This window comes from Carya illinoinensis, chromosome 14, assembly GCF_018687715.1.
Source record: "Carya illinoinensis cultivar Pawnee chromosome 14, C.illinoinensisPawnee_v1, whole genome shotgun sequence".
In the NCBI taxonomy this organism is placed as follows: Eukaryota; Viridiplantae; Streptophyta; class Magnoliopsida; order Fagales; family Juglandaceae; genus Carya; species Carya illinoinensis.
The window spans coordinates 31,885,200-31,894,322 of NC_056765.1; the positions used below are offsets into that span (position 1 = coordinate 31,885,200).

At 32.8% G+C, this 9,123-nt stretch overlaps 1 long non-coding RNA gene across 1 annotated transcript; it reads right to left on the minus strand.

Moving 5' to 3' along the window:
- Window positions 1-8,857, minus strand: LOC122294051. Its single transcript, XR_006237459.1, has 4 exons — window positions 8,451-8,857; window positions 8,274-8,344; window positions 330-469; window positions 1-211 (listed from the first exon to the last, which is right to left on the minus strand). It is a non-coding gene; the product is annotated as an uncharacterized LOC122294051 (long non-coding RNA).
- Between the last annotated feature and the right edge of the window lie 266 nt (window positions 8,858-9,123).

Genomic DNA, 9,123 nt, shown 5'->3' on the forward strand with positions numbered 1-9,123 from the left:
CTTAGTTATAAGACTTTTATTATCTGCTGTGTGTTTTTATTGTACACTTGTTGCACGTATACACACTTGGCACTTGGCGATAGGATGGTGACCCGTGTTGTCATCATCTCGATGCTTCGATTTTCCACGTGTCCATACGTGAGAATTGGGGGCGTCACAAAACATCTCCTTGAAAATCATACGTATCGAGCATCAAGCCGTGAACTCCATTCTAGAAACAAAGCGTGATGGGTTAATTACTAGTTTACAAGATAATCAAGAAAATTTTAGAACAATAGAAGACAAGCTTAGTTTGCATAAGAAAGAAGGAATTGCGAAAAGGAGCGTACATTTAGCTGTTGAGTGACAGTATCTTCTTGATTTACGAGGGTAATCCAAGGAACTCCTGTGTGAGATGGCTCTCCATCGATAGCATAAGCATTATGGGTTGTCAAGAACGCATATTTATTGAACGGCAGAGAATTATATTCTGTTCAGGACCAAAATGAAATCAAAATAAATGAAAAAAAAAAAAAAAGAATTGATGAGTGCATGAATTGGAGAGTAAAACGATCGAGAGAGTAGCTAGATCTTAATTTCTTTCTTCCTTTCTTTCTTTTTGGGCCGTGGTTAAGAAAGTGGACTGGGTAATTCAGGCTAAATTTGTTAGGAAAAATTCTATCAGCATCTTCACACCAAACACTATACATAAATTTATTATTTTTTTCTCTTATCAAATGTGTGGTGTATGGATAATAAGTAGAATAATTCAATTAGTTTAGGAAAAATAAAACTAAAACAAAATTTTAAAAAATAAAAATAAATATAATGTGTGGTGTGTGGAGATAATGAATAGTAAAATTCGCCGGCATACATTTCCAGCAGTGGCTATTAGAAGTATAAAACCTAGCCCGCAACATAGGTAAAAGATGCATTATTTGAATGTTAGGATTTCCTTAATTTTAATTAATTATTGGGTCAAACTTTAGCTTAGGCTGATGGCATCTACATGTAAATAAAGACCATCTTAAGATAAATAATATTGCACAATAATAAATAAATGAATAAAAAGGGAAGTGTCTAGAACAGGGCAAATAGGTTTAATTACAAAGGACTTGTTTAAGGCTTGTCTATTTCGAACTTGTACCTAACATTACTCATGTATGTTATCACACACACCACTATGGCTTACTCCTTGGTCAGGACTCTGCTGAATCTATCCCGCCCCTTCACCTCCGACACATGAACCCTACACACATTACTACCATGTACGCAGTACTGTCGATCTCTCTAGTTTGTTGTCAAAATCCAGTTTGGTCCATTCATATCTATATATATATATCCAATTGCGTTCTCGCTTTCGCTTAACAATAATAATTTGAATTGGAAGTGAGAAAGCTCTATTAAAATCATCCAAACAGACAACTACAATGCCTCTCTTTTGGTTGGTTCTTTAAAATGCAGCTCTGTAGACCACTATAATTATTTGGACTCCATACAGATCGTCATTTTAGACAATCCCTGGTTGGAGTACTAATTTATAATGTGGTCTAGAGTAATTGTTTTACTCTGGACCACATACATAGAATCCCATAATAACTAAATGTATTGGCATTCACACTATATGAAAAACAAAGAATGTTCTCCAAACTAGATTGTGCCAGCATGGAGAATTAATTCTCTATTCTTGCGAAAAGGATCCATCCAAGCAATTTTGGAACAACCAGATTATAACAGATAACAAAACAAATTCAATCAAATAAAATAAAATACAAACTTGATCTATTAGACAACTTCTAAATGGCAGTCATAGAACTGTAATGAAAATTTGGATATCTCAACAAACATCAAAATCAATACTTGAAAATATAAAGAGTTCAAAGTAACAGAGTTAACTTATTTCCCAATAAAATGTTCTTATTACTATTAGCTAGCTAGAAAGAATCATGGTTCATATACATCATTTCTTTTCCTATTTTAATATATATATATATATATATAATTATATATATATGGTTGCATTCGTGGGGTTTTATATAATGGGGTCGAATACATTTCTTATAGGAATTGAGAACCACATCAGAGAGGTGAGGAATGAGGTAAAAGGAAATTTGGACGACCAACTTCAGAATATCAAAAGCAAGAAAATTCAAAAGAGACCAACCATTCCCCTTGAATGCAATTTAGCACTCAATCAAACTTAATGCGTGAAAAATAACCCTCATGATCTAAATTCATTTTATTATATATTATGGTTATCATAAAAGGGTCAAGACATCAAACATGTAAATGCATCAAGTAAGGCAGTTATCTTTGTATAACTAAATCTGTTCCTTATGGTAGCTAATAAATTGGGTTTAATTCACACCAAAGAAACAGTGCCTTTTGGCTTGGCATGCATGAAATAAGCCAAAAGAAACTATGAATTAGAGATTTGACAAAGTAAGTACATTAAATTGGGTTCAGATCACAGTACTTGCATTTGAATACAATTTCTACATGCTTTATCTAACAGTTAACTACTATAACTGATTCCGATCAATTTTCTTCTTTTTACCGAAAGTTACATGCATAAGCTGATCTGGGTAGCTGAAAAAAACCATTTTGAAGTCTTATTGGCCGGACCACAGACATAAATTATACCACTTCAAGATGAGAAGCATTATGCTTTTGTTGAAAAGCTTGAAATAGAAATGTGAATTAATTAATGGGGATAGGTTGAAACCAAAAGTTATATTCAGCTATCTGAAAAGGATAGAAACCACTAAGATATATATATATATATATATATATATATAGCTAGGTACTTAATATATATAGTGAGATGAGTTTCATGATGGATTACAAGTGGAGTACAAGATTCAAGTATATCAAGCCAAATCTCTACAAATATCGAGACATAGGTGAATAATATATACTCGAGATGATTAAAATAAAAAAATAAAAATAAATCAAGAGTCAACTAATTGGATTCTAGATAGAATAACAATCATATAATGGTGGAGAAAAATGCATGGTTATGAACCTTCTATACTAAAGAAAAAAACTGCATATTTTGATGCTTAGTTTCATGCTTAGTTTGGGTTTTAACTATACTTAGAACCCATGTGCAGATGTGATATGTCCTTAGTTTGATGGCAAAGCCATTTTAAGCTGCAATTAAAATAACTTGTATGGTTTTAAGCATGCTACACAAATGATATTTGTGTGTGGGTTTTAAACATATTGCTAACACGCTTCGACGCCCCATATGTTCCTTCTAAATAATCCAAAACAAATATCAAAACAGCCAATAGAAAATGGCAAACGTTCAAGTTCAAATAATGTAAAGCTTTGTTGAACATATTTGCATGGTAGAAAGAAAGATGAATCAAAATAGAAAGAAGAAGAGAAAATAATCTTTTATTTTGGAGGCAGATAATAAAAAAATGCAAAGAAAAGAAAGAAACAAAGTTATACACAGAACAAGACATCATGCAGATATGGAGAGAAAGAATTAATGCTTCTAAAATATGGAGAGAAAGACATTTTAATATTAAATCCATGAAGATTATGAATATAACTTACCTAGTTAAAAATTCACACACCAACACTTGTTAGTGTATGAACTTAGGTTGTTAACACGCAGCCACAAGTTTCCATTCTTAGAAGTCTATAAACCAATATCAAAGGTCAATTATGCTACTCAAATTCTATAACATCCATGCAGAAAAATCACACACAATCCATATACCTGAACCCCCCACATATATGGGGGAGCTTGGGGACTTGAAGCCAAGAACCCATGTGGAGGTATAGGAGTGAAGGAGGAAATAAGCAAATCAGACCAGTGAAACAAGGAAACAAGCATACAAGCATAAGCTCTATCACATTAACCTAATTATTTAGGAACAAGAGGGGTGTAAATCTCTGAAGCCCCAAAACAGAGTGCATAGCAGAATTTTCTGCACTACTATGGACAGCTAGCAGCTTTAATACATTCATGCTCTTAAGCATCCCTCATTTAACCACAATCTCAACTACATAAATCAAGCATATTAGAGTTGAAGAAAACTTGAGAATAAACATCATTTTTTTTTTTTTAGAAAGCATAGCATAAACAGTAAGAGTAGCTCAAGGCTTCCCACTAAAATTCTAATTGAACCTACTAATATAAATAAAATCCTTGGTTGCTTACTTAGGCTATTAATTTTGAAGAAAAGTGTTAAAAAGATACATTCTCATCTCCACTAGTTTAACACATATAAATAAAGGGTTAAACATAGTCAAAACATGATTCAAACTCAAGAAAAGGAAATATGATATAATTCTTTTTATTTATCCTCTGAATGTAATCCAAATCACAAGCAACTGGTTATATATACATATATATATAAACAAAACTCTAGTAGGTCGTGATCACTTAATCTCTTAAGATTCAACAATAATTCAGTTTTCCAGATTGGTGAGACAATTTGTGACGATTCAAAGTAAAGCATATGGCTCAAATTTGCTCCTCGATAGATCCGCTGATCAAATATATATCAGTTTTGCGATGTGGTAAGAAAGGTGTGGCACAAATCCCTAAAATGAAGTTAATTTTATCAGAACATGAAGAAATGGGAGCTGTTGATTCTTAAAGAGACAAGAACCACTTGCAACAGTACTACGGGTTAAAAGTTCAAATAATTTCTGGTCATACATGATAGACTATCTGATCAGTAGTACTCTATTGTAAAGCTGGCTCCTGTAGCAGTGCAGAATACTTTGAGCTTACAGCTTGAAGCATGATGCATGCATGAGATTTTCATCAATTAATAGTTAAGTACGTATATTTATGACCAAAACCTATACACTATAAAAAGTAAATTTGGTATTGCACAGAAATGAGCATATATTTAACGTGGCTAGAGGTTTAAGCATCAATTAATATTTAGTACTCTGATCAATGAGGTTGGCTTAAGGAATTGACAAGTATTATAATAGCACTTGAAAAATTAGAGGAAATTTTTTTTTTCTTAGCTGTTTAATTTGACCAGTACTATACTTATTATTTATAAGGATACATAATATGCATCATAGATGCAATTTCATTTCATATTCCATACATTTATAAGAAACATTCTGGTTAAAGCTAGCTATTGAACTTGATTAAAAATTTTTAGTTCAAATGAACTTGTTTACTCGTGTATATTTTCATGAAGTAAAAATTGATTGAAGAAATGGAAAGATATAAGAATAGAAAACGTATAAAAAAAAAAGCTAATGCAAATTAAAAAAAAAAAAAAAAAAAAAAACTGGAAGACTTCTTTTGTGAGTTTAGAAGTGGAAGTCTTTTGAGTCTTGCAAAATATATATAAATGAACCTTCATATTTCCATGACCAAATACCTTTTTTTTAACTCCTGAGTTCAATTTTTTTTAATCTTTTGTGGGTATGAATTTTTAGATTTTTTTAGGTATATATATTCGTTTAATATTATGGGGTCCTAAAATTTTTGGACTTGAAAAAACATTGAGAAACTTCTTTTTCATACTTTTATGAAGCCTCGGGAATTTTAGATGGAGTTAGATTAAGTTTTCATATTTTTCAAAAATATCTAAAAGTTTTTATATTTGTTGGGATTTTTATATATTTTCTCCCAAATAAGTTATTTGAATTTAAATAATCTTTTTAAATTTTCAAGGGAGGCCAGGGGGACCATGGACAGATCGATCTGGTCTCAACATAGTTCTGCCAATGCATATTCCCAATGTGGGGCTGGGGTGTTACATTGCCATGGTTGAGTCTAATGTTTCCTTTAGTGGTTTCGTTGGTTTATTTTACTATTTTGAATTCCATTATCTTGATAAATTGTGTAAATTCCATGGACATGATATTTACCCCTAAAAAAAATAAGTTTAACGAATAAGGATATTAAGCTCTATTGGATTAAAGAGCTGCTTCATAGGAGCGATAAGACTTGATGCCTACACTACTAGTAATGTAGTGTGTGTATATATTGTAACTGCACCCCCCTTATCATTTGATCCAATTAGAGATCAAGTTTGATGTATAATCTTAAACATCATCATCACCATCAGTGTCGTTAATATTACTATGTTAGGTGTTAGTATTGTTGTACTTGACTAGATTTACTTTGACAAAAACATCCTTATTGGTTATGCAGATGCAAATTATGTTGTTCCATGAGAAGTTAAATTATTGAAGTCATTTGCAGCTTGTGGGGATATGAGGCAAGTTCCATTAACTTTGATGAAGTTTGGATTGGTCATGGTTGTGGTCATTGACTCTATATGCTTGTAGTTAAAATCTGACTTTACGTAATTATTGCAAGAGGAGCTTCATTTTGTATATCAGGCTCTATGATTTCATATGGTGCTCTTGGGGAGGGTGTGAAGACCATCATACGGAATTGTCTTGCAACAATTACATTGAAAGAAGTTAAACATTTGGTGCTCAACCAAGGAGTCAATAGATGACCTTGAAAATTTTGTTTCCATTAATATATTGCTAATTAGCAGAATTACTAGAGGTAATTTTCCTACTTAATTCTCCTGTCTTTATACATCATAATCGAAATAGAACTATTATCCCATTTCAGACCTTCCTTTCGAATTCAAATACCTTAGTCATTTCTATATGGGTGCCTTTATTATCACCCAACATTGTTTTAACTAGTCTAAAGACAACCTGTACAGGGACTAATATTAGCAGTTTTAACAGCTACAAAAAGTAAATCTACCCTAAAACAAATTATATTTAATAAACTTTTCACCTCTACGTAAACCTCAATGCAAAACATATTTCAAATTAAAAGGTTCAGCATTGTACTTTCAAATCCCCCACTCATTCCCACTAGCATCAATCTTAATTAGCTTTGGTATCCTACCGGAACATGCTGGAGCAGGAAAGGTTTCCTTCTCATAAAATTTGTTAGATTCTAAAGAATAATTTTATTACATTGATATTTTTTAATAAAATAGACTAGGGAGAAAATGGAATACACAGTGGTGCCAGCACTATATAATACTGATGTATATATAGTAGTACTTGATCATGGTCATGCTATATCAATCATATATATTACTTAAACTGGTTGATAACAATATCATTGACATTATAAACCCCATTTATTTGTTTAGACCTAAGAGTGAGGAAGAATCATGCAGTTTCAAGAACGCTGGGTACCATTAAGACTCTATATTATATATATATATATATATATAAAAGATAAGTAGTGGTGCTGAGACTTTTGAACTTTTTTTTGGGAGTGAATTTATATCTCGGGAGAACTTGAAAGAATATTGATGATCTAGTTTGACTCCTACTGTATATTGATACAAATGGAAACAATTAATAAGCCATATTAATCTTTAGCCAAATCAAGACCAAGTCTATCTGAGATCTATAGAGAGAGTGTGTGTATGTAGTGTGCGTTTGTCTGTGTGTGTTTTTATGTTCATTTAGAGAGCAGAAGTGGTTTAGCATAAAAGCTTTAGACTTTCGATAAAGATCCCTACCAATAATATGACCAAGGAACTAACTCGTGAAATGTTGCATCGTTTATATTTAGAGTAATGCTAAATATAAAGTACTTAAAGCATGCAATTTTTTTTTTTTTAAAAAAGTGTAACCTACTCTAAAACAAAAAATGTCTATAACATATTATAATGTAGAAAATATAGGATTTATGTGTCTATGTATGAGTTATCAGTGTCCTAAATAAATGATGCAAAGTGAGTACTCTTTTGCTGATCACGATTTTTAAATGATTCAAACTCTTCTCAAGCATATTAGTGATCATGAACTTATAGTAATCAAAAAAAGGGTAATCATTCATCTTTGTTAAAAACTTAAAAAGTAATGATTGTAAAATGTCTAGCTTGCAATTAATTGAACTATTTCAATTTCACTAACTAATTTCTAACACCAACATGTTATATAATATATATATATATATATAATTTTGTCTCAAAATTTAAAGGATGCTTAATTATCGCTTCAAAGCCCCCTTAATTGTTTTCTAATATCCTAAACAATCAAGCTTCAGTTCGATTTTCTTTACTACTTTTTGTCTTTGATAGTTATTTCACTCCAAGATCAGGATTCGTCTAAGTATAAAGTGGCGTTTAAATGAAGGAACAACCATAGCCACTACAACAAAAACTACTACGTAGGGAGGAACCTTATTGTTAAAAAGACAAGGAATGCACTAAAAACCAAGAGCGGTTACAATCTGTGATGAGTGAATTTGTTAGTGAAAAATTGAAGTGAGTGTTGCGTGAGCAAAGGAGAAATGGGAGGGAGCTTACTGCTGTGGGAGATTGTCAACAGCAACCCAAAATCGCACTACAAAGTAGGAAAAATCCCCAAAACCCACGGACTGCACAAATGAAATTCATTTCACAGAAAATTATCATGGGAGTGGAAATTAACTTGAAGTGAATGTGGGTGTGTTCGTGAGAAGCAGAGAAGGAGAAGGGCCTTACCACCGATCGGCAACTCAGAACTCCAAGAACTCCCACAACACACGTAGCACCAAACCCCCAAGAAATCTACAGTGGGGGGAGAGAGAGAGAGAGAGAGAGAGGGTCTTTTGTGAAGGCCCTAGGGTTTGAAGTCAGAGGGTAGAACGAGTAAGAGAGAGAGAAATTGATAGAGAGAGAGATAAGAGAGAGAGAAATTGATAGAGAGAGAGAGATACGAAGATGAGCAACGTGCGAGAGAGGAAGAGGCCGATCGAGTCTAGTTCAGCTTCCATGGGAGGAAAATGTGGTGGGGGTGGTAATCAAAAATGGAGATGAAATCGGCTGAAATGGGTGGAGTAATGGTGCTCGTGCGATTTTGGAGAAGGGAGGAACAGAGAGAAGTGGAGAAGGAAATAAGGAGGAAAGAAATTGGGGGGGAGGGGGGCGGGACGGGGGGAAAAGTCATTTCGCGCCCAAAGAATGTAAAGCGACGTAATTTAGAGTGTGGGGAAAAGAAAAACATTTTGCCAGCGATTTCGTAATTGTTGTAATAGTTTTTATTAATGGATTAGATAATAATTGGTTATATCTGATTTTAAAATTTGCGGCGATTTTTTAATCGCCACAAAATTACATTTTTCCCAACGATATTATTTCCAAACTCTCTCTATCTCTCTCTTTCTAACAAAACCCA